Here is a 26,170-nt window from a genome sequence, read left to right as displayed (position 1 = left end):
TGGAGGGGTCAGGAGAAGAGAAGGTACTGTGGAAGTTAGATCACAGATCACAGGGCATGGAATGTCATGACAAAGTAATTTGAGATTTTTTTTCCTGTAGATAGGGCAGAGCCCTTAAAGATTTTTTTAAGGATGGGGAGAGACAGAGAATCTTAAGCAGGCTCCATGCCTAGTGCGGAGCCCAACACAGGGCTGAGATCATTATCTGGGCTGAGATCATTACCTGAGCCGAAATCAAGAGTCAGACGTTTAACTGACTGAGCCACCCAGGGACCCCTGCCCTTAAAGATTTTTAAGTAAGTGGAATGACATTATAATGTGCTTTAGAAAGACAGTTTGGTTGGAGTTTGGAGGAAAGATGTGAAGAGAAACAAAGAAAGGAGTCCAGTTAGGGTGCTATTTTGGTAGTTCAGGAGTAGACAGATGAAGAGAGGCTGGACTAAAGCAGTGGCTTTGGGGATGTTTCCTTCAGTCATGTGTTAATTTAGTAACTATTTGAGACCCTTCTGTGTGCTAGGCACTAGAACTACAAATAGAATAAAAACATTCTTTCTCTTCAAGTCAGTGTAATTGGGAAGATTGGTATATAAACATGCCACTGAAATGTGTAATAAATGCAGTTATAACCGTGATGCAAAATATAATTGTAGAAGGTAATAAGGTATATATTAATAGAGCAAGTTAACGGAACAGGATCTGGAAATGGATTGCCTATGTTTGAATTCTAGCTCTGCTGTTTATAGCTGTGTGTCATTGGGTACATTGCTTATGTCTCTGTACCTTAATTTCCTCATTTAGAAAATGGGGATAGTAATAGCAAACGAAATCATAAGATTGTTAAGACTAAATGAGTTATTAGAATGTATGGCATATAAAGAGCTCAATGAATGTTAGCTGTTTCACAAAGAAGAGAATCAAACTCAGATGGGTCAGGAATGGCTTCAGTAAAAGATACTTGAATTTGATATTCAGTAGGTGGATGAGGACAGGATAAAGACAAGGAAAATCAGTATATTTAAAAGCACAGGACTATGAAATAACAAGGAGACTTCTGGAGATTGTAAGTAGGAGTGGTTGGAGCATGGAGTACATGTGGGAGAGTGGAAGGAGATGGAATTCCAGAAATAAGCAGTTACTAGGTAATAGTGGACTTTAAATGCTGTGCTCGGGAGTAAGGATCCAGTGAAGAGTTTTAAAGAGGAGTTCCATCTTTGTATTTTACAGTAATTACTAGTATGGGGTTAATGTAGCAAATGGATTGGAGAGCCCAGATTCTCTTTTAGCAAGATGGCTAACTGAGATAAGAAGACTCCTCTCCCAGAAATACCCAGAAAAGCTAGATGATATTGAGCTAACAATTCTTTTAAATGCATTCCTGAGCTTGCAGGAAAGACAGAAAAATCTCCAGGTCCTAGAAATAAAAATGGAACTAAAAACCAAAACTTTAGTAAGCCCTTGAGTTCATGCTGTGTTGCTCTGGAGCAGGGTGAAGGGGTGGGGTGAGGGGTTATTTCTGGTTTTCTGTTCCTAGTGGATTGAATTTTAACCATGTAGAAAAAGGAACCAAGACTAAGACTTCTGCACAAAACTGGGATTCTTAAGTGCATTCAAAGTGAAAGGGTGAGTAGAGAAAAATCTTCCCACTGACACAAGGTAGTAATAAGAAATCTTGTCTTGATTTACCTGGGCTCTATGCAGAGAGGAAATGGGACAAAAAGCTTCCTGAGAAATTGAAGCACAAGACATAAGCTTTGCTCATATTTGGGATCTGGATTTATATTATATGATTTAAGTATCACCATACTGAGAAATTAATGTACAAGCTGGCCCCAAAATAGCAATACCCCTGGGTCACCTGGAGAAAGGGAAAACAAGACTCCAAGGGGTTTTCTCAACTCGGGCCAGAAGAGATTCTCTAAAAAGAAGTAAGCCCAACTGAAGATGAACTTATAATTAAATGTGACACGAGAGGAAACCATTTTCTAACATAAATGAGAGTTAGCTGATATAACAAGCAAGAGGATTATATCTCTGGGAACTGGGATAGTAGGATAGCAGCTTGAAGGATAATTTAAATTAGCACATTTTAAGTGACTAGAGACATTAAAGAATTAATTGACATCCCAGGAAATGAGTAAGACATTATGAAACAGGTACATTTGAAAAATATAATAAATGAAAAATATAACCAGTGAAGTTAAAAAAATCTTAGTAAACAAGCAATAGCATATACAGATGAAGAGAAAATCAGTAAGCTGGGAATCCTGAGAATGCAAAACATAAAGGAAAATCTGAAAGATGAAGAATAATGAAAGATTAAGAATACCCAAGGTTGGGATCCCTCGGTGACTCAGCGGTTTAGCGCCTGCCTTTGGCCCAGGGTGTGATCCTGGAGACCCGGGATCGAGTCCCACATCAGGCTCCTTGCATGGAGCCTGCTTTTCCCTCTGCCTGCATCTCTGCTTTTCTCTCTCTGTGTCTCTTATGAATGAATAAATAAAATCTTTAAAAAAAAAAAAAAAGAATACCCAACATCTAATAGTAATTACAGAGGGAGAAAAATAGAATGAGGAGACATGGAATTGAAAGAGATGATGACATGAGAATATTTGAGAATTAGTAAAAAGACATGAATCCTTAGGTTTTAGACTTAGAAGGCCCTAGAAAGAATTAAATGAACAAAACAACCCCATATATTGCAGTGAAACTGTAGAATACCAAAGGCACTTTAAAAAGCAACCAGAGGGGATCCCTGGGTGGCTCAGCGGTTTGGCGCCTGCCTTTGGCTCAGGGCGCGATCCCGGAGACCCGGGATCGAATCCCACGTCGGGCTCCCGGTGCATGGAGCCTGCTTCTCTCTCTGCCTGTGTCTCTGCCTCTCTCTCTCTCTCTCTGAGTGTGACTATTGTAAATAAATAAATTTAAAAAAAAAAAAAATAAAAAAAAAAAAAATAAAAAGCAACCAGAAAGCAAAGACAAAGGAGCAACAGGCTGAGAACAGACATCTTGAAATCAACAAGAGAGGCCAGAATTTTGGCTTCAACAAGAGAGATCTGAATTTTGTACTCAGCTTAGTTATCATTCAAGAGTGAAGGAAAATCAAAAATATATTCAGATAAACAAAAATACAGAGAATTTACCATGATATTTCTGAAAGAAGTATTATACTAAATACACTTCAGGAAGAAAAGAAATTAACAGGGGAGAAAGGATACAAGAAGTCATGGTGAACAAAGAAATCAGGTAAACTAAGCCAAGATTGACTGTATAAAACAAAAATAATTATGATTAATTGTGGGGGCTAAAACCAAAGTGGAGTTAAAATATTGGACAAGGATAAAGTGTAAGCTGGGAGAGAAAGTGATCAGTATTAATGAGTTCTAAGGTTCTATATATAGTTCAGGAAGAAAGAGATATTGATTAACTTTAGGCTCTCGTCAGATGCATATTAAAAATTTAAAGGTTACCACTAAAAGAAATACAGTGCATAACTTGATCTGCTATATATATATATATATATATATATATATCCATATATTTCCCAAGTTAGAGAATATACATTCCTTTTAAACAAATGTAGAACATGCACATAATTAGGCACAAAGAGAGTTTCGACAAATACCAAAGATTGCTATTTAAACCATGTTATCTGACCCCAATACACTAAAATTAGAAATTAATGATAAATATAGCCAATCCCCCTGCCAGTCCATGTTTGGAAATTAAAAATGCGAAAACAAACTTCCAGATAATGTATGGTAAAGAACAAAATCATGGAAATTGGAATATATTTAGAGTTTAGTAACAGTGGAACTAACTCTCAAAATCTGTGGAATACAAAAAAAAAAAAAAAAAAAAAAATCTGTGGAATACAACTAAAGCAAAACTAAGGAAAATTTAAGTGCCTATATTAAATTTCATTGAATGTTAAGATGCCATCATTTGTAAGATATACAGACTTTTTTTTTTTTTAAGATTATTTCTTTATTTATGACCTGAGCGGAAAGCAGATGCATTAATTGACTGAGCCGCCCAGGAGCCCCTTACTTAGACTTTTTAACTTTATACTTACTGAAAGAGCTCTTTTTTTTTTTTTTTTTTTTACATAAGTCTTTTTTTTAAACTCTTTTTTTAAAAAAATATTATTTATTCATGGGACACACAGACACACACACAGAGAGAGAGAGAGAGAGAGAGAGGCAGAGACACAGGCAGAGGGAGAAGCAGGCTCCACGCAGGGAGCCCGATGCCGGACTCGATCCCCTGTCTCCGGGACCACGCCCTGGGCCAAAGGCAGGCACCAAACCGCTGAGCCATCCAGGGATCCCCTGAAAGAGCTCTTATGAGTTTATTTAGATATAGATTTAGCTTATCAGTTGAGCATATATTTATAAAAGGAAGTGAAGTAATAATTTGTAGAATATTCCTGTTTTTCATGATTCTTCTAAATTAGGTTTTGACTGAATCATGGAGATTTGAGTCTTTCTACATAGTATTACCTACTGTGTCATAGAGAACATTTGTGATACAGTGTTTCTTAGAAGAGTTTCCTGTAGCTATCTCTACCATTTTCTTTGACATTGCTGGCATCCATCAAATTTTGATGCTGATGCTTTCTTGAGCATGCCAAATGGCTTCAACAAAAGGTTTTCAGATGAGACTCTTAGTTCTTCCTCAGATGGTCTATAATAGGCTTGTTGGCTAATAGTGAGAGGTTACAGTTCAGTCATGCCACCAGGAATAACCAACAAATCACTACATTTTTTTGGCAAGCTTATTCTTTAATTGTCTTTATTTATACATAAATAAGCAATGACAGTGACATCATCACTACTCCCTGGCTGACAGTGATGATAAGACTTCCATTGTAAGAAACATCCCAATTTCAGAGATGTTAATATGAAGAAATGTGTGTCCTAGAATCTGTAAGGTATTTGAATTGAAAAAAGACTGAAAAATATATTTTTTAAAGATTTAATTATTTATTTGAGTGAGAGGCCAAGGGAAAGGGAGGGAAAGTCTCAAGCAGACTCTGCACTGAGCACAGAGCCCGACGCAGGGCTCGATCTCATGACCCTGAGATCACAACGTGAGCCAAAACCAAGTCAGAAGTTCAGTCGACTCTGCTACCCAGGCGTCCCAAGACTGAAAATTATTGAGTTAAGTGGCCAACTGAAGATAGAATAGTAATAGCAGATTAAACCCAAAGGAAGAAGAAGATAGGAAAGTATAAAGATAACAGAAATTAATGGACTAGAAAACAAACAGTGAAGAGGATTAATAAACTGAAAATCTAATTCATGGAACTAATACGAGATTTATATCGTAGACAAATCTCTGGCAAGACTGGTCAGAGAAAAAGAAAAGGCATAAATGTTAGGAATACAACTATAGATATGATAAAGATATAAAAACCCCATAAGTATAGAATATGTCATGCTTTTGAAAAGTATAAAATAGTCAACTTCCTGGAAAATGCAACCTGTCACAGCTTACTCGAGGATAAATAAAAAGTATGAATAGAAATGTAACTTAAGAAGAACTTAACAGGGGATCCCTGGGTGGCTCAGCGGTTTAGAGTCTGCCTTCCGCCCAGGGCGTGGTCCTGGAGTTCCAGGATCAAGTCCCACTTCGGGCTCCCTGCATGGAGCCTACTTCTCCCTCTGCCTGTTTCTCTGTATCTCTCTCTGTGTGTCTCTCATGAATAAATAAATAAAATCTTAAAAAAAAAAAACTTGAACAAATAGTAAAATCTTCTCACTAAGTAACATGGGGATGTAAAGAACAAAATCCAGAATGTGGGAAACTGTAGGATACATGGTCCATTTGCTTCCACAAATAATGTGAAGAAGAAGAGGAGGGGGAGGAAGAAAAAGAGAAGAGAAAGAAGAAGAGCAATAGAAGGGAAACCTGTAGTAGATTAAAAGATACAACAAATTTAAGTGTATGAATTTATTTGGATCCTGATTTGAAAAACTATAAAAAAGTTTGTCAGGAAATTGAATACTCTTTCGATGTTTGTTGGCATTAAAGATTATGAAATTTTTAATGTGACAGTAGTTTTCTGGTTACATATTTTAAAAGAGTCCTTTAGGAGAGATACTAAAATGTTTATAGGTAAGATGATATGATGTCTGGGATTTGCTTCAGAATCATTCCTTCAAGGAGAATGGGGGAGGTAATGATTAGGGGATTAGATGAAATATGATTGGCAGTGAATTAATTATTGAAGCTGGGGGATGGATAGGTTGGGGTTTATTATAGAGGTCTAATAAATATTTGAGATTTTTCCACAATAAAAAGTGGAAGAAAACTTCTATCCATTAAAGAAGTACCAGGCACAGGGTTTTGCAGTTTACTGGAATATTATAGGATGGGTAGGAATAAAAGTGTTGCTAGATTTCTTCTAGAGGGCTTTTACAACTTGATATCAAAATCACACAAGGGCAGGATAAGAAAGGAAAAATACTGGCCAATCTCATGAATGTATATTTTAAAAATCCCAGATGAAATATGCACTACTCTAGTAGTGCATTAAAAAAAAAAACAACAACAGCCAAGTAGCATTTATTCCAGTAATGGGAGCTCAGTTTAACATTAAGAGTCTAATGTAGGGATCCCTGGGTGGCGCAGCGGTTTGGCGCCTGCCTTTGGCCCACCCAGGGCGCGATCCTGGAGACCCGGGATCAAATCCCACGTCGGGCTTCTGGTGCATGGAGCCTGCTTCTCCCTCTGCCTGTGTCTCTGCCTCTCTCTCTCTCTCTCTCTGTGAGACTATCATAAATAAATAAAAATTAAAAAAAAAAGAGTCTAATGTAATTCACTATATTAATGAATTAAAGGAAACTAAAACCATATGATCTTTTCAATAAATTCTTAGAGGAGCAGTTGACAGAATATGCCGCTCATTATTTAAAAAGCCAGAACAGGGCAACCCCGGTGGTCCAGCGGTTTGGTGCCACCTGCAGCCTGGGGTGTGATCCTGGAGATCCGAGATCGAGTCCCACGTCGGGTTCCCTGCATGGAGCCTGCTTCTCCCTCTGCCTGTGTCTCTGCCTCTCTCTCTCTCTCTCTCTCTCTCTCTGTTTTAATAAATAAAATCTTTAAAAAAAAAAAGCTAGACTACTTGGAATAGAAGGGAACTTCTTTTTTAAGTGGGATTTATCAAAAAGGATATTTAGTGGCCAAGAACAGTCAAGACCATTTTGGAGTACATTGCTTTACCAAATATTAAGCTATTATAAAGCTGTATTAATTAAAACAGTGAGGTATTGGTATCAGGATAGTTGGATAACCAGTGTTAAATAATTTAAAAATCAAAAAAATAAAAGAGTCCAGTAACATGCCCTCATATATTTGATTGGTAGATGACAGGTGGCATTACAAATCAGTGGGGCAAAGACACTGTTTTCAGTTGTGGATAGTTAGCTAACGATACAGAAAACAGGAAAAAAATAGATCTTTACCTTATACCATACACAATTCCAGATTAAAGGTCAAACTATAAAGCTTGGGAAATACTACAAATGTCTCTAAAAATGGAGTAGAGAAGTATTCTTCATACAAGCAGCATGAAAGAAATATTGATAATTTTTGGACACATTAAAACACTTCTCTATGATAAAAGGTAATAGAAAATAAACCACAGGATGGAAGAAAATATTTTCTTTTTTTTTTTTAAGATTTATTTATTTAGTCATGAGACACACACATAGAGGCAGAGACATAGGGAGAGGAAGAAGCAAGCTCCCAGGAGGGAGCCCAATGTGGGACTCAATCCCGGATCCCAGGATCACGCCCTGAGTTGAAGGTAGATGCCCAACCACTGAGCCACCCAGGCGTCCTGGAAGAAAATATTTTCAATGAAATAACTGACAAAAGATTAATATCCAAAATATATGAGGAACCACAAATCATTATGACAGACACCTCATTATAAAAATGGTGAGGGGATTTGAGTAGACCTTTCACAGAAGGAGGAAAACTGAAAGGCCAATAAACGTCTGCAATGATGTTCACTATCATTGATAATTAGGGAAATGCAAGTTAAACCCAATCATGAGAGCTCATCAAACTGGCATAATTTATTATCGATTAGTGACAATAATGGTGAACTACATGCTGCTGGAGAAGTATAAGCTGGTATAACCATTTTGGATAGCAGTTTGGCCATACCTAGGAAGGTTGAAGAGATACATTTCTTGCCATATGGCGATTCCATCAATAGGTGTCTGCCCTATATATGAATATGTGTATGACACTTATGATATATTCATGAATATATACCTATACATAATTACAAAAAAAATTTTTTAATGATGCTCACTATAGTACTGGAAAAAGTAGTAGCAGCCATCCTTGATAGGAAAAAAGGATAAAGGGATAAATTATAGTTGAGACAATTATTGTTTGTCTCTCCAGAAAAAAACGTTAATATACATTTCCTGCCAGACTCTACTAGCCTTTTTACAATGCTTAATTACTATATATAGCTTTTTAATGATAAGATTAGTAAAGAAATGGTTTGACTTTCTAGTGATAGATAGGGTCAGACTGATGTTTAACCACTTTGGTGATTAGGGAAGTTTCTGTTGCCTCAGGATATCACTCAGATATCCTGTAGTATCTGAAATTCAATACATACTCTCTTTCGGTCTCTTATTCTTGTGGTTCTTTTAAAATGCAAGTACTTCTGAGAGAGAAAAAGATAAACTTGTTCATGTAGGATAGGGAGGTTTTATCAGATTTATACATTCTTCAAGTTGGAATAGTTTTGGAGAGGGAATTCACATTTATGGAATTTCCTTTGTACTAGGTCCCATATGTTAGGTTTTATAGTTTATTTACTAGACATTTATGGAGTATCCCGTATGTATAAGACCTTGAACTAGGTACATAAAAGGATAGACTTGAAGAGAGCAAGAATGTTTAGGAGAAACACCTAATCACAAGAACTGTGCCTCAGTCTATTTTAGAAGATTGGATTAAAATAAGTTATACAATTATGAAGATATGTAAGGAAAGAAGAGTGTTTTCTGATTATTCATACTGATAAAGATGATGCAAGACTGTCCAGTTTCAGCATCTAACTATCCTTCCTGGTTTTCCAGAGGAAATGGATAGTATTATTGTGAAGATCGTTGTTTGCAGAAGCTGAGGTGATTTATCCTAGATTGATACTTTCCATAGGGCTGATAATAGTTGTTTTGATTTGAAAGGTCCATAGTTCTTAGGCTAAGTAAAGATTCTGTTTATTTTATACCCATTTATTGAACTCTTGTGTCTATATTATAAACTGATCCTGGGGAACATTGGAGGTCCTCCTGGGACTTTTAAAGAGCAGTTTTGGGAGAGTGGTGTAACGAAGAAGGCCCTAATAGCATGGGTTAAAGTGAGAAAGGAGAAACTGAATATATATATATATATATTTTTTTTTTCTTTGTAGGGGTTTGCTGTAAAGGGGGGCAAGGAAACAGGCCAATACCTGCTGGGGGACAAGAGCTTAGGAGTTTTTTTCTTCTTCAGATAAATGATATTAAGTCGTTTGTATATTATCATATTAGGGAGAAATTGATGGTGCTGGGGAGAGTAGAGGAAACTGATGAGCTAAGGTTATGAAGAGGTGAGAGAAGATGTGAACTGGAACACCAGGGGGAGATTGATCTTACACATAAATAGGGATACTTTTCCCATTCTGGTGACTCTACTCATTGCTGTCTATATTTGGACAGTTTTAATGGTTTGAAAGTTCAGTTTTGTGGTGTTTCAAAATCTGCTTCCCTGGTGTTAATATTCAAGTACTTAAAAACCATGATTATTTCTATTTAAAATTTTAGGTTAAACTTCTCTAATTAATCTCTTTGTTCCTCTTCCTTTGTTACCAAAGGTTCTGGTCATACTGCATTACTTAAAGATATTGTAATATAGTATGCTTTTTGAATCCTTTTTGACCTTTTGTCACCTATGATTATTCTGCCTGGAAGACTCTATCTTCCTGTCAAATTATACTTAAATTCTTTTAAGGCCCAGGTGAAATGTAAGTGCTTTGTGAAATTTTTTCTCACTCGCACAAGAGTCATGCCACCACATAAGCATGTGTATCAGTCATGTCACTGAATTTCTGTTCCTCATTTGTGTATTGGGCACTACAGTGAACTCTCTGAGGTCAAAGATTATGTTTCTATGTATTCAGCACTTAATATGGTACTTAAAATGTATTAGATACACAGTCAATGCTTAATGAAGGAAAAAGAGTCTTAAAAAAAAGCCCCTAAAAGTTTTTGATTATTTCATGATTCTTATACTGTTCTGGTCTTCTTTAAATATGCCACACAGAGCTGACCCTCAGACTTCAAATAATGCCTAACTAGTATAGCGGGTAGTGAGGTTTACTATCTCTCCACCTAGAGGCTAAATTCTTAATACTGCTAAAGATTGCATTAGCCTTGATTATACTGAATTTGTCAGCAACAAAATTGTTGGGTTTTTGTTTTGTTTTGTTTTGTCATGAACTGTTGTCAAACCATCTTCCTCATCATATGTATTTACCACAAAATTTTTAAGCTTGAAGATAATTCATTTTCAATTTTGGTTTGGTTTTTATTTTTCTGAATAGCAGTGGACTTATTTTCCTTTCACTTCTGTTTTGCCATTTCTCTTGTGTTTTGTCTGGTGTTTCATTCTGTAAAACTATTATAATAAAAACCTCAAAAGGTTGGACTTTTTTAGTATACTAAAGTTTACCTTTGCCTTAATTATAAAGCAAAGCTTTGCTAACTTTAGCTCCCTTTAGACAACAGATTCTTTGAAAGACTTTAGTATGAAATGGTTCTAATGGTATTAAAGATCTTTTTATTGGTTCATGCAACAAAACAATTTTAAGCCACTGTCTTACGCTGAGACATATACCTAAAGATCATCCCTATCTTCAGGGAAATCTCTTAGTTTAGGGAGGCAGAAACAGAGACAAGTAATAAAAATACAGGTAACAAATACTACCATCGAAATAAGTGCAGAATGTTATGAGGGCCTACAGGAACCAATTGTCATTCTCTCTGGGTTAGTGGGAAAGGCTTCACAAAGGACAGGGCGGGGTTTTGAAGTAATCATATAGTGAGAAGGAGAAAAACCATTCTGGGAAGAAGTGGCATATATAAAGTCCTAGAGGAGACAGGATATGGCAGATCTAGGTATAGTGAGATATGTTAAGGTTGGGGAGAGGAGAGGTATCGCAGGAATGGAAAAATGTAGCTGGAGTCTTGTTTACAAATCTTGGAAGTCAATAAAAGTTAGTAAGCAGGAAGATGATAGGGTCAGGACTCTTATAAAGAACTAAGAAAACAGTATAGATGAGAGAAGGAAAGTCCAAGGAGTCCAACAGGCCAGTCGGGCTACCAATTTATACACCCAGAATCTGTACCCAGTAGGTATTGGAGGATTAGATGAGAAAAACAACCTTGTTAAAGTAGATACTACTCCCATTTTATGGATGAAGAAGCACAGACTTCACAAGGGTAAAGACCGTTAGTATTTATCCAGTGGATGGTAGATTTAAATGCATTGTGATATGGTTCCAATCCTGCACTCTTTCTAATATTGCTATCATTCCACCTTGTGGACTAGCATGAATGATTCTTTGCCTCAGACAGCAGAAATTAAGTCCAAAGGATTTTGTGCCAGGGTGATGGATATAGTGGGGGCACCCATATGATGGTCTTGTTCCACCTAGATCTACAGGGCCTTCATCTCTGCTGTATTCCTATACCTGTGTTTGCTTCTGTGATCTCTTATTGTGTGTCTCCTGTTGCTTCAACCATGCTGATCTAATGCAAGCTGCCAAACTGTGTCTTATTGTTTGGGCCATTTCTGGTTTCAACAAGGAAACAGTTGTTTTCACTCTACTCTTGTTAAATACCTGCTCTTGCAAATCCTGTTGATCGCTACTCTCTTGCTTTGTCTTTCCCCAATCCATGTGTCTTAGTCCATTTGGGCTGCTATAACAGAATGTCACGGACTAGGTGGTTTATAAACAACAGAAGTTTATTTCTCATGGTCCTGGAGGCTGGGAAGTCACAGATCAAGATGCTAATTAGATGTGGAATCTTCTGACTTAGTTCATAGACTGTCATCTTGCTGTCTTCTCACTTGGTAGAAGGGGCAGGGGAGCTTTCTAGGGTCTCTTTCATAAGGACACTAATCCCATTCATAAGGGCTTTGCCCTCATCTAATCACCTTTCCAAGGCCCCACTTCTAAATGCCATCACATTGGGGATTAGGTTTCAACATAAGAAGCTGGGGGCGGGGTGTATGTGTGTGTGTGTGTGTGTGTGTGTGTGTGTGTGCAGGGGATGCAAAAAGCACCAGGGGCTGATAGCTAGAGTCAGTAGGCCAGATCTAGCCTGCTGCTAATTTTTGTAAATAAAGGGTTTTTTTTTTTTGAAACATAGCCATACTCATTCATATTGTCTATGACTACTTTCACGCTACATCAGCAGAGTGGACAGTTGTGACAGAGACCTTATGGTCTGCAAAGCCTAAAATATTTAGTATCTGGCCATGAGCCTACAGCCCTAGGCTGCTCGTTATTCTTTCCAGATCAAGGTACAAATCAGGTTAATTCTTTAAGCTAAAGGAACAAGATGCAACTTGAAATTTGAGTATTATCATTAATTTTTTTAGCAGTTAATTTAGTAAATACTTTTGAGTTGCCTCACTATATATAAAAAAAAAATCTTTGGTGCCTTTTTTTTCATTGAATTCCTTATATTTTCCTACAATTCTAAGAAATTTTTATCCCTGAAAAATGTTGAGTGGACTTTTTCTTTTACCTTACAGGGAAGTTTCTAACATTTAATGAATATCAGTTATGTAGCCAACACTGTACCAGACACATTATATTAAATCATGTTTAATCATTCATAATGGTTCATTTGAGGGAGATATTATCCCTTTGGGAATGGGGAATACTGAGGGCTAGAGCAGTTGTAGTGTGCCCAGGGTCACCCAGGTAAGTGAGTGATAGTGTCTAAGCAGTCTCCTCAGCCCAGGATCTTTGTACTTGTAGAAGTTATCAGGCATACTCACGTAGCTGGTAAAGAGCTTTATTAAAAACAAAAAACGAAAAACAAAACACAAAACATTTAACTGAGTGACTGACACAGGTTCCCGATGGAATCCCAAAAGTAGCTCCTTTATACTGTACGCAGGGGAGATTCTGCCCAAATTTGGCATTGTTTTCACAGAAAAGTAAAGAACACCCTATTCCCCAGCTTATCTTTTTGACCCGTACAACTCTTTTTTTTTTTCCTGTACAACTCTTCTAAGCAGCCTTTCTGCTCTAGCAAAACCTATTTATTCACTGTCCAGCCTTCATACTTCATGCTTTGTTGTTCACATGAATTGCGCTTTCTCCATCTGTTTGCTTATCTAAGTTTTACCAGTTAGTCTCTGCTTCATCCCACCTTCTTAAAGCCTGCCTCCTTCCCAGCCTTGGTTCTCTTCCTTCTGCAGATGGGCGGACACTTACTGCACTGTTTGCTTATAAGCTTCATTTAGCGGTTGTTTACTTTGTGACATTGCATCTGTCATGGTCTCTGTCCTTTTAAGAAACTTTTTATAACTTTGTCTTCGCTAATAAGCTATACTATAAATGCTTTGGGGAAAGAGTCTCATGCCTTATTTTGTGTGTATTTTCTCTTCCCATGGCAACTCCCTTTTTCTTCATTGATCATTCTGCTTTAATTTTCTTTTTTTCTTTTTTTTTTTCTGCTTTAATTTTCTAATCTCTGGAAACATTTTTTCCTTATTCTCACATATTTTTATATGATAACTTGATATGCTATCACTATTTTTTTCCTTTTGTGACTTCTACAATTATATCGCTGTTTCTTTTTACCTTTGCTATTGCCATTTTATGCTTAATGTTTTTTTAAAACAGCCTCTATGCCCAGTATGGGGCTCGAACTCGCCACCCCAAGATCAAGAGTCACATAATCTACTGACTGAGCCAGCTAGGCACCCCTGCTTAATAGGTTTTTTTGCTTTGTTTGAAATTATAAGGCAGTCTGGCAGCTTGCATGTCTCGTTTAGCCTAAATGGTTTCCTATCTTATTAAAGCAATAGCTCACATTATTAAAAAGTCTTTCTTGGCAGAATGATCATACATGGTATAGACTGTCCATAATTAGCCTAACCATTCCTTCAAAACTGGACTTTTAGGTTATTCTCAGTTTTTGTTTTGCAGTTATGAACAAAGTTGCAATGGAAATCTTTTTTTTTTTTTTAAGATTATTTGAGAGAGAGAGAGAGAGAAAGAGAGCAAATATACGTGGGGTGAGGGGAAGAGGGAGAAACAGACTTCTTGCTGAGCAGGGAGCCCAGTGTGGGGCTGGATCCCAGGACTCCAGGATCATGACCTGAGCCAAAGGCAGATGCTTAACCAACTGAGCCACTCAGGTGCCCATTTAGATTATTTTCCTAGATAAATTCTTGGAAATTAATTATTAGGTCAAAAGTTATAAGAATTTTATATGTTCTTGGTATGTGGGCTGTAACAATTTGATTAGTTCTTTGCTGAAGGATAGTTTTAAAATACAAGCAGTGTTAAGTTCATGTAGTAGTAATCTGTGGTGTTAATTATGGTACTTAAATAAGCAGCCTTAAAGTTTAGTGTTAACATTTTATTAGCTTTTAACTTTTTCTCTGTGTCCTTCTTACCAGGTAATCACTCTTTATATTGCCTGCTGTAAATTGTTACTTGTCTTGGGCAAGTTGGTAATGAGCAGTTGCATTAGTTTTAGACAGTACTTGGCTGTCATCTGCACTCTTAGAAAGGAGTAAACAAAAAAGTAGATAATAGAAACCACTTTAGTTTGGTTTTAGAACACATTTGTGGTTCACTCCCTAGGTCTTCACCTTCCTAATTCTAAATGGTATGCTTAATTTAACATTAAGATTTCTTCTTTCACATATTCCATTTACAAAAATTATTTGAGAGAGAGAGAGAGTGAGAACATGAGTGGGAGAGGGGCAGAGCGAGAGGACAAAGCAAACTCCTCGCTGAGCAAAGAGCCTGATTGGGGGCTCCATCCCAGGACCTTAGGATCATGACCTGAGCCGAAGGCAGACACTTAACAGGCTGAGCTACCCAGGTGCCCCTCACATATTCTATTTGATAGTGGTTGTTTGGTGGGTAGTACAAGCAGGTAACCTTGAGATAAATATGGATAATAGCTTCTGTTTATTATATATCTCTGCACTTACATGTTTTGTTGTAGAAGATGTACTTGGATTCACCATCCTCCTTTTTGCTGTTGTGCACCTCTACCTCTTGTTGTTCTTTTTTTTTTTTAAGATTTTTATTTTATTTTTTATTTTTTAAAAGATTTTATTTATTCATGAGAGACAGAGAGAGAGGCAGAGACATAGGCAGAGAGAGAAGCAGGCTCCATGCAGGGAGCCTATGTGGGACTCCATCCTGGGACTCCAGGATCATGCCCTGGGCTGAAGGCAGATGCTAAACCGCTGAGCCACCCAGGCATCCCAAGATTTTATTTATTTTTTATTTTTTTATTTTTCCAAGATTTTATTTTTAAGTACTCTCTACACCCAACATGGGGCTTTAACTTATAATCCCAAGATCAAGAATCATGCGCCCTACTGACTGAGCCAGTGAGGCAGCCCTATTCTATGAGCTCTTAAATGTTTAGTTTTATAACTGTTTGACATTCTGTAATTGTCTCACTCAAGTATATTTTTCCTTTCCTAGTAAGATTTTATTTTTTTATTTTTTAAATGTTTTTAAGATTTTATTTATTCATGAGAGACACACAGAGGCAGAGACACAGGCAGAGGGAAAAGCAGGCTCCTTGCAGGGAGCCCGATGTGGGACTCGATCCCAAGATCTGGGATCATGACCTGAGCCGAAGGCAGACGCTCAACCGCTGAGCCACCCAGGCGTCCCTCCTAGTAAGATTTTAATTTTCTTTGGGACATGGACCACACATGTTCTACCTTTGTTAATAACCCTTTCTTGATTTTCTCAAAGGAATCTTCTCCACTTTTGTCTTCTTCTTCACTGCTCATTCCCTCTTTACTAAGGGTCTGTGGTTTCATGATGAAAAAAATTGTTCTCTCCATTGCTTATGAAGAATATAGATTTTGCTTTTGGCTATGGTGAAACAGATTGTAGCAAAGCAAAACTCCTGCTGAGAATAACTAGGAAAGCCTGATTTTAAAAAAAAAATATATATATATATAAAGGTATTGATAAGTTTCCAAGGCAGCCAGGACTTCAGACATTTGTGGTTTGTTGGCTAATGGAGAGTGCAACTTGAAGAGGTGGAAAAGCCAGTACAGTTCTCTTCATGGGGCTAGGACTACAGAAATTGTAGTTCAGGGCTTCCAGAGCAACAAGAACTTGAAAGTTCAAGATTCCAGAGAAAAGGGACATGCATCCCCTCTACCTGCTTTTTTTCTCTTGAGGATTTGTTGATTCTTAAACTGTGGGTGACAAAAGGGTGAGAAGCTTCACAGAAAGCTACTGAAAAGCAAAGCACTTTTGTAGCAGTTCTTTAGTGGAGAGAAAAGTTTAGGACCCTCCAAGGAAGGTGGTCTTGGTAAACATCCAGACTCTTGGGCCCTTGGAGGGCTACAAACCAGGATAGGCTTGACAAGCATTACAAAGATTACAGCCAGCCTTAAATCAGTTCATGTCCTAAATGGATTATGAGGTTATCTGCCCTCGTTCTCTCTGTTTGTGGAGAATATGATGAATCCTCTGTAGGAGTAGAATATCATCCAGCGCCTCTACAGTTTTTCATACACAATGAATGAATGATTCTTTTTTTTTTTTTTAGATTTTATTTATTCATGAGAAACAGAGAGAGAGAGAGAGAAAGAGAGAGAGAGAGAGAGGCAGAAACACAGGCAGAGGGAGAAGCAGGCTCCATGCAAGGAGCCCAACGTGGGGCTCGATCCCGGGACTCCAGGACCACGCCCTGGGCCGAAGGCGGCGCTAAACCGCTGAGCAACCCAGGGATCCCTGAATGAATGACATTCTAACAAAAATTAACAAAAACCAAGAAACCAGACCAGGAATAAAAACAGACAATATAGAAAAAGATTCATGGCATCCTCGTCATCTGATAATTTATTCAGTCAGTCTCTCATTGAAGGATATGTAGGTTATTTCCAGTCTTTAGTGTTGTGATGATCTACAGTGAACATTCTTGTACATGTATCTTTGTACACATGTATAATATATCTTTTAAGATAAAGGATACCCTTATTAACTGTTTATCAAACTCTTTGATCTTTGCCAATCTGATACAAAGAAGTATTTTGTTAAAAGTTTTTAATATCTTAAAATATGAGTGAAATTGAACACATTTTAATAGTTTTATAAGTCATCCAAATTTACTTTTTCTATAAGCTGCCTGTTCATGTCATTTGCCCATTGTTTTATAGGACTGTTAGGCTTTTTTTTTTTTAGTATGTAAGAGCACAGATTCTGGAGCCAGATTGCTCAGGTTCAGTTCAAGCTCTTTCACTGATAGTATAACCTTGGGCAAAGTAAGTGCTCTGTGCCTCCCATTTCCTCATCTATAAAATTGGAATAATAGTATATTCCCTTTGGGTCATACAAAGATTAGATAAGGTAATAAATACAAAGTGCTTAGAAATGAGCCTGGCATAATTTAAGTGCTACATAACTGCCAGCCATCATGATGGTGCTGCAGGTGGTGATAAAGATGGATGTTACCCAGAGATTTTTTCCTTTTCCATTTCTTTAAGTAGGTTCCACGCCCAACATAGGGCTTGAACTCAGGACCTTGAGATCAAGAGTTGTGTGTACCACCAACTGAACCAGCCAGGTGCCCCACCCAGAGACTTTTTTAATTTGCCCAAGGACAAGTAGCTAGTAAGTAGGAGTATTCAAATTAGGATCTAGGTCTTGGGGATGTGAGTCCAAAGTTCTTATTCATCCTGATATATTGATAAGAAATTGAACTTTGGGGGTGGAAGTGGAATGTGAGAACTCAAGCATGGTCAGGTACCAAGGGATGATTAATTTAAGATTTGGGAGTTGTTAGGGTTAACATCTCAGTACAGTTGAGTGAGGTTCTGTTTCTAATTTTATATTGAGTATGCTTTGACAATGATACTTCTTTCCTGAGGTTTTGGTGCAATTAGAAAAATACCTGTCCTATATTTTGTTTTGTTTGTTTTTCCTTTATTAATAACCCATCACCCTACCCCAGAGAAAATCCTTTTCAGGAAGGACCTTCAAGGAAGTACAGCTATTCCTACAGTTCACATTAGACTGAATGCAATGCTCAGCTTGGTCACCAGCCACAGATGTGTGTCATTCTTAAGGCATAATATCATTAGAGAGTTTCTCTTCCTGTTAAACATAGTAGTAGTTGGAGGATGGGCATTAAGAAAGTACTACACCCATTGGATTCATTTACAAATACCAACGTATTCAGCATCTCAGTGACATCTGAAGTAGTTTCTAGCATGTCTTTTCTGTGTGATGAAGGAAAGATGAGTAGTTGTTTCTGTGCTACCGAGACACTTGACAATCCCTATAGAAGCTGGTGGAGGAATTGGGTTTGGGACCAACTCCTCTGGACTAAGGAGGGTGTTTTTAGTCTCCCCCATCATCTATATCATTCACCAAATGGTAGATTTGTTACCAAGGATGAACCTACAGTAATACATTATAATCACCCAAAGTCTGTAGTTTACCTTAGGATTCACTCTTGTTATACATGCTATGGGTTTGAACAAATACGTAATGATGTATATCCATCATTGTATTATTGTACAGAATATTTTTAAGATTTATTATTTTTTTATAATTTTTAAGATTTTTAAAGGAGATTTTATTTATTTATTCATGAGAAACTGAGAGAGAGGCAGAGACATAGGCAGAGGGAGAAGCAGGCTCCTCACAGGGAGCCCAATGCGGGACTCAATCCCAGGACCCCGGTATCATGCCCTGAGTCAAAAACAGATGCTCAACCACTGAGCCACCCAGGTGCTCCCAGAGTGTTTTTATTGCCCTAAGAATCCTCTGAGCTCTGCTAACTATCCCTACCCTCCTTCATTCCTAGCAACCACTTATCTTTTTATTGTGTCCATAATTTTATCTTTTCTAGAATGTCATATGGTTGGAATCAGTTCAGTATGTGGCTTTTTCAGGGTGACTTCTTTGACTAAGTAATATGCATTTAAGTTTCCTCCATGTCATTTCATGTCTTTAATAGCTCTTTTCTTTTCTTTTCTTTTCTTTTCTTTTCTTTTCTTTTCTTTTCTTTTCTTTTCTTCTTTTCTTTTCTTCTTTTCTTTCTTTTTTTCTTTTCCCATTTATTATCTCATAGTTTCTTATTTATTCATTTATTTATTTTAGAGAGAGAGAGAGAGAGCATGTGTGTGCACACACAAGGTCAGGGGAAGGGCAGAGGAAGAAGGAGAGGGAGAATCCTAAGCAGGCTCCACACCCAGTGCAGAGTCTGACGTGGGTTTTGATCCCATGACCCTGAGATCAGAACCTCAGCTGAAATTAAGAGTTGATTGCTTATCTGACTGAGCCACTCAGGTGCCTCTAATAGCTGAGTTCATTTTAACACTAAATAATATTCCATTTTCTGGATGTACCACAGTTTATCCATTTACCTGCTGAAGGATATCTTGGTTGCTTCCAAGTTTTGGTGATTATGAATAAAGCAGATCAAAATATCTTTGTGCAGGGTTTTGTATGGACAAAATTTTCACCTCATTTGGGTAAATATCAAGGAGCGCAATTGCTGGATCATATGGTGAGACTATGTTTAGTTTTGTAAGAAACTGCCAGGTATATTTTCTAAAGTAGCTGTACCATTTTGCATTCCCACCAGCAACAAATCTTTTGCTCCACATCTTCCCCAGCATTTGGTGTTATCAGTGTTTTGGATTTTGGCAATTCTAATAGATGTGGAATGGTATCTTGTTTTAATTTGTAATTCTTTACTTATGCTGTGGAGTATCCTTTTATGTGCTTATTTGCCAAGTATATATCTTTGGTGAGGTGTCAAGGTCTTTTGGCCATTTTAAAAAAATCACGTTTTCTTACTTGTGAGTTTTAATAGTTCTTTCTATATTTTATTTTATTTTCTTACCCCCCCTTTCTTTTAGTAATCTATACACCGAATGTGGGGCTCAAACTCATGACCCCAAGATCAAGAGTTGTATGCTCTACCAACTGAGCCAGCCAGGCATCTCTAGTTCTTTTTTTTCTTTTTTCTTTTTTTATTTTATTTATTCATGAGAGCCACAGAGAGAGGCAGAGACATAGGCAGAGAGAGAAGCAGGCTCCATGCAGGGAGCCTGATGTGGGACTCGATCCCAGGACTCTGGGATCATCTGGGCCGAAGGCAGCCACTCAACCGCTGAGCCACCCAAGCGTCCCCTAGTTCTTTATATATTTTAAATAATAGTCTTCTATCAGCTATATCAATTGCAGATATCCAATCTGTGGTTTGCCTTCTCATTCTCTTGATATTGTCTTTTGCAGACAGAAAATTTTAATTTTAATGATGTACATGGGTCATGTTTTTGATAGTGTATCTAAAAAGGCATCTCCATACCAAGGTCACCTGGGTTTTCTCCTGTTTCTCTGCAGTTAGTTAGCAGTAGTATTGCACGTGTTTCAACCACAATTTCATCTTTTGGAGATGAAGAATCTGACATGACCCTAGAGAGGCAGAACGAAAGAGAAAAGTCCCACATCAGCAGATAGCAACTATTTTATTATAAATGATTGTTTTTTCTTTATTAAAAAGCAGGGAATCTGAAAGGTTAATAATGTTTGATAAAATATCCTGTACAATTAATAATGTTGATTGTATGCATGTTCTCCGGCCAACTTTATAAAATATTGTAGAAGACTTTGATTTAAAAGGGGAGATTTTGGGGTGCCTGGGTGGCTCAGTTGGTTAAGCATCTGATTCTTGATTTCAGCTCAGGTCATGATCTCACAATAGTGAGATCAAGTCCCATCTTGGGCTCTGTACTGGGTATGGAGCCCGCTTAAGATTCTCTCTTTCTCTCTTTCTCTGGCCCCCCACCCCAGCTTGCACCCTCTCTCCCTCGAAAGAAAGAAAGAAAGAAAGAAAGAAAGAAAGAAAGAAAGAAAGAAAGAAAGAAAGAAAGAAAGAAAGAAAGAAAGAAAAGAAAGAATAAAAGGGAAGATTTTCATATTTCTAGTCTTTTTTCTTTTTTCTTTTTTAAAAGTTTTTGTTCGAGAGAGAGAGAGAGAGGCAGAGACACAGGCAGAAGGAGAAGCAGGCTTCCTGCAAGGAACCTGACGTGGGATCCGGGATCTCAGGATCACGCCCTGAGCCAAAGGCAGACCCCCAACCGCTGAGCCACCCAGCCGTCCCTCTAATCTTTTTCTATTCCAGTTTCAATAGTCCAAGTGTATTGAAACCCCATGTTTCATAAAGCTTCAAAGAAATTGTTTTGATATTGTAGCTATTATAGCTTATAGCTATATGTTTAAAATCCTAGTAGCATTTTTACCTGTCCTGTTAAAACTTTAATAGAGAATTTCAGAATTTAGAGAAACTTATTGAGATCAATTAAAATGAAATAAAAACATTGTTACTGAATCATTAACTTTAGAAGTTATCTAGTGTGTTGCTTATGTCTCAGGAAGAAACAGATCTAGATATTTTAATTTTGGTCGGTGATGTGTGAATGTGTGTGTGTGTGTGTGTTAGGAAAGCTCCAAGACTACCCAATTATGATGATTTACTAGGAGTACTAAAAGGACACAGCATATAGTCATACTCATGGCTATGATTTATAATAGTGAAAGGATACAAACCAAAATCAGCAAAGGGAAAAGGCAAATGGGATGAAGTTCAGGGGAAACCAGGTACAAGCTTTCAGATCCCTCTCTCAATTGAGTCACTCTGGAAGTGCTTAATTCCTCTAGCAATATGTTGTGACAACACATGTGAAATGTTGCTAACTAGGGAAGCTCGTTAGAGTTTTTACTAGAAGTTGATGACAGGCACCCTCTGCCTAGCATGTGCCAAAATTCCAGACTCAGCAGCAAAGAAGGTAGTCAGCATAACTAGGTTGTTACTACAAACAGTTTAGGTGTAGTGAACTGTACTTAATCAGTTAGGGAGAGTGGGAACTCTCCTGAAATCCAAGTTCCTAGGCACCAGTGAGCCAAGGGCCAACCTTGTAATTAGGCCTTTTAAGATCAGTAGTTAGGCCTGCTATGTTACCTCTTTTTGAGTATGTGTATGTAACACTTAGCATGTAGTGTGCTTTTATTAAATGTTAGCTGTTTTTATTTATTATAGGAATTCTTCATTGATTACTACTACTTCTATTAATTGTGATCTTCTGCATTCCTAGGAGGTAGGTTGGCCAGTATTTTGATCTTCATTTGATAGATGAGACCTAGGCAAAGAGAAGCAATGACATTTCTAAATACTTAATTGACAGAGCAAGTATCAGAATCTAATATATTCTTTTTGCAAGTTCATAGGAAAAAGATTTTTCTTTTGCCTTGTTGACATTTCTAGAGGGCATTAGTAAAATATAAAATAGGATTAAATATTTAAGTTAATGTCATGTTGGAACAAATTCACATTTTATATTTAGCTATGTAATTTTTGAACTTTGGGGCACAATGTCATTTAATGTAGCACAGTTCTGTTGGGGCAAAAAGTGATCTTGACTCTTTAGCATTTTGTATTCTTAATGAATTAAATATCGTTAATCTTAACCTAAGATTAAGCTAATCTATATCAGTACTGATTTTGGTGAATGTGAATTGGTATTTTATCTCTACCCTACCCATTACCTTTTACTCTCAAATAAATTAAGGCATAGTAAGATTTCAGTCACTATGCTGAGTTCCACTTGGCCTTATATATGAACTTTGAGATTTCTTAATGGGTATCCCAAAGTGAATTTAACTTTTCATGTAACATACCTATCAAAGCAATTGGATCATTATCGTTATTTCTTGTAAGTTGTACTTGCAAGTAAATCGGACCAAAACCACAATTATTCTCTCCCAACACCAGAGACAATTTTATAGTTGTTAGATTCTCTTGTATGCCACTCTACTGGCTGAAATAGTTTATAGTATATTTACTCTCATTACACTCATTTGATACTCATAATGCTAGGTGGTATTCTAATTTTACAGAAGAGGAAGTTGAGCGTGACTTATCCAAGATTTTGGAAACTTCTGAGTTGGAGATCAGGCTTTTAACTTTGTATTATTTATACAATATAATGAAGATGGTAAGCTCTTTGGATATTTTTGTTCTAAATGGTAGCAAGAACCATTTTAGAGAAAGCAAATTATCCCATGGTAAGTAAAAATTTTCATAGGGACATCTGAGTGTCTCAGTTGGTTAAGTGTCTGACTCTTGGTTTTGTCTTAGGTCATGATCTCATGGGCTGTTAGATTGAGCGCCAATTTGAGCTCCTCACTTAGTGGGGGAGTCTGCTTGAAGATCCTCTCCTTCTGCCCCTTCACCCCCCTACCCCCACGTGTGTGGACGCATGCACAGTGTCTCTCAAATAAATCTTTAAAAAACCTTTTTTTCGTAATTTCCCCAGGCCATCACTAAAATATTTTTAGTCCCTTACGTTAGTAAATTTATAAGCCTGAATAAGATTATGCTCCTTATGTTGCTCCTCAAATGAAAATAAAGATTCAGAATTTTTAGTTTTTATTTTTTAAAAATATTTTATTTATTTATTCATGAGAGAGAGAGGGAGAGAGAGAGGCAGAGACACAGGCAGAGGGAGAAGCAGGCTCCATGCAGGGAGCCCGACGTGGGACTGGATCCTGGGACACCAGGATCACACCCTGGGCCGAAGGTGGCGCTAAACCACTGAGCCACCCTGGCTGGCCAAGATTTAGAATTTTTTAAAGAATCTTAAACTTTGTATCAGAAGAAACCATGATATTTGCTATTATATCTTGTCCTGAGGAAGATCTTTCCGAATATATAAAATATTGAAGCCATAAAAAAGGGAGTTTGATTAATATAACTGCATAAAAATAATCACTGTGAGGAAAGTCAAGACAAATGATAAACTAGGAAAAGTATTGCTAGTCATGGAACATACGGCTAATTTTCCTTATAGAGAGCTTTAACAAATCAAGAAGAAAAAGTTTATATAAGGAGTAAAGGAAATGCGCAGACCTTTCATATCAAAGTAAATGCAAATTACTCAGACATGAAAAGTACTTGATGTCACTTATAAAATATGTATGTAAGATACAGAATTTCACCTGTTAGATTGGCAAAACTAAAAAGTTTCGACATTCCTTGTGTTGGAAAAGCTAACAAGGAGATGGTACTGTCTTGCGTTGCTGGTTAGGACTTAAGTCAGTAGAGGCTACAGGAAGGAAGGACGGCTTTTTATTGTCTGTCAGAATTACAAAAGCACGTATGCACATACTGTTTGACACACTAATTCTGATTCCAGCAATTCAATCTATGAATGCAAGGTTCATAGATTGAATTGTATATAGATACATGCAAGATCATTCGTGACAGCATTGTTTGAATAGTGTTTGGAGATTTAAACTCCCCTTGATACCTGCATTTTGGTCCTCCTCTTTATTACTTTGTCTTCTCTTTTTGTTCTTGGAGGTTGTTTTGTGGCCATTTCACAGTTCTGTCTAAAGGATGGAATCAGCCAGGGTTTTTCATTTTAATCAGCAGAAATCTACTCTGACAGATTTAAGCAGAAAAAGAATTTACTGAGAAAGAATATTGGGTAATCCAGAATAATCAGCCAGGTAGCCAGAAAACTTGGCTTGGAAAACAACAGCTAGGATCCAAGAGCAAAGCCTGTATAATACGGATTCTTTGAAAGTTCTTCGTGACCCACTGTAGTTTTAATTGTTCCTTGTTTATTTTAAGGAGTAAATATTCTATTTATTGGGTTCATACATATGTATAAGTGTATTAGTATAAAATTTGTTAGTCTTCTTTTTCAGTGTTTCTACCTTTTTACTACCTTTTGGTCTGCGTGGTCTGTTTTCAACTGTGGTGTCGAGATTTCTTTCATTGTTTTGGAATTCTTCATATCTCCTTATAATCTTATTAGTTTTTGCTGTGGTGTATGTTCATACAAGTTCATGATTATTATATCTTCTTGCTTGGGTTGCCTTTTTAATTATTATGTAATTTCCCTCTTTCTTTCTTTTTTTAAATTTTTTATTTATTTATGATAGTCACAGAGAGAGAGAGAGAGAGAGAGAGAGAGAGAGGCAGAGACACAGGCAGAGGGAGAAGCAGGCTCCATGCATCGGGAGCCCGACGTGGGATTCGATCCCGGGTCTCCAGGATCGCGCCCTGGGCCAAAGGCAGGCGCCAAACCGCTGCGCCACCCAGGGATCCCCCTCTTTATTTCTATTAATGCTTTTCTCTTGGTTTTGCCATGTACAGTTTTATGGCCTTGGGCAAGTCATTATCGTCTCATTTTCTTATTGTAAAATGGGTATAATACCTATCTTATAAAGTTTCTGTGAAGATTCACTGAAAAAATATATATGAAGTATTTTACATGTAATAAGTTCTCCATAAATGGACTGAAATTACTTTTTTGCCTTGAGGGTTTTCTTGTTCCTCTCTCTATTTCCTTCTCTATTAAAGCGTCAGATTTTAAATACTGTTTGCCTATAACTAGAAATGTGCTTAAGGGACATGATTAAAATACTCATTAGGACTTTTTTTTTTAGTATATGTGCTGCCGAAGCGAGCACAGGACTTTTTTTTTTATAAGTGAATGAAGGTGGTGGAATGTTTGCCTCCCACAGCGAGTCTAACAATTCTCTAGTACTTGTAGACTTAGTAAGTCTTAAAATTAATGCTGTATTTTGATCACTACATGTACATAGAGGTATATAGAAGTGTCATGTACTTTTAAGGAAGCAGAAGTCTGTACTTTACTCCTCCTTGTTGATAGCCTTTAGAACTTATCTTTTATTCTTGTTCTTAATTTAGATTTTTATCATCTATTTATATTGCCAACATGTGTTATGTGCTTCTGTGGCCCTGGATATCTCAGATTTAAAAATATATAGAGATAAGGGGGAAAAACAATGTCAGCTGGGTAAACCGCATAGAAAGTC

The 26,170-nt window shown here is 37.2% G+C and overlaps 1 protein-coding gene across 1 annotated transcript in view; it reads left to right on the top strand.

The window, feature by feature from the left end:
- The window catches only part of RNF169 (ring finger protein 169), an 80,878-nt gene that overhangs the window by 5,621 nt on the left and 49,087 nt on the right, over nt 1-26,170 (top strand). The gene's annotated exons all lie outside the window — the stretch shown is intronic.

The sequence above is a fragment of the Canis lupus genome, chromosome 21 (genome assembly GCF_003254725.2).
Source record: "Canis lupus dingo isolate Sandy chromosome 21, ASM325472v2, whole genome shotgun sequence".
NCBI lineage: Eukaryota > Metazoa > Chordata > Mammalia > Carnivora > Canidae > Canis > Canis lupus.
This window is presented reverse-complemented; position numbering and strand designations above follow the sequence as displayed.